Here is a 1,222-nt window from a genome sequence, read left to right as displayed (position 1 = left end):
TCTCTTTGACGCTAGAGAGCATTACCAGTCTCTGAGATAATGGTATTTACAGACTCTATACAGAGGCTATCTCTTAAAGGGAACTCCCATTTCTATCATCCAAGGCTCCCACACTCTTCTAAATCTGTTGTAGTTTCCTTGTTTAATAAAGGCTACCCTCTCGGCACCAGATCAGAGCATTGATTGTTTCAACCCAATTCTCAACTGTTGGAGGTACATGCGCTTGCCATCTCTGTGCTATAGCTTCCGAGCTTGGAATAGGCACCTAAGTACACTTTCCATGGCTCCTACGGGATTCTATGGTCTTCCATATCTCCTAGCAGGCAGTTCTAGCCTCCGGTTCTAAAGAGGTCTTGAAGATCTTATTGATCTTGATTATCACTGCTGTCCAATATCTAAAGAGCTTGGGGCATCTCCAGAACATGTGTATAAGGTCCCTGTTGCCCTACAACCTGGGACATCATCGTTTTGCTTCCAACCTAATGCAAACATTTTTTTAGGGGTATTATAGACCCGGTGGAGTAGAAATAGGTGGACAATCTCTGAGCTGGGGCAATTGACACCAATGTTCCTCTATATAGGATTTCATTCCACTTCTCCGGGGTCAATAGCCCAATGTCTCTTTCCCACTTTTCTCGGCTCTTAGTCACCCCACTTTGACTTATGGATTTGGCCCCCAGTTTGTCATATAGTACAGAGATTTGACCTTTGGTAATGTTAGTCTGGATCATTTTGAGAAGTGCAGGGGTATGAGTCCTAACCATCGGATGGATCTTGAACTGAGTCTGGAGAGCATGCCTAACTTGTAAATATTAAAGAATGACTTATTTGGTATATTAAATTCATCTCTCAATTCCGAGAAAGTTTTAATAAGGTTTCCTCATACATGTGTAGTAGCTAGGGGCAGCTTTAATTGGTTTACGAAACCATGGCTTCTTGTTGCCTGAAGCTTGCCCTTGCGACCTGTTAGCAGGCGAACGGCCAGCAGGCCGTCGATACTGCCTAGAGGGTGACGGTCCTGAGACTGGAGAGGTTGGACGTTTAAAGGCAGGTCCCCGAAACCTCTTCTTAACAGGCAAAAGAGTGCTTTTGCCACTGAGATCTTCTGAATATATTTGTCTAGATCATCTCCAAACAATCTTTCACCCTGGAAGGAAAAACCCGTTAAGAGTTTCTTGCAGGGGGTTTCTGCAGACCAGTTTTTTAACCAGAGAAGCCTCCT

Source organism: Rana temporaria, assembly GCF_905171775.1.
Source record: "Rana temporaria chromosome 4 unlocalized genomic scaffold, aRanTem1.1 chr4e, whole genome shotgun sequence".
NCBI lineage: Eukaryota > Metazoa > Chordata > Amphibia > Anura > Ranidae > Rana > Rana temporaria.
Note: the sequence above shows the minus strand (reverse complement) of the source record.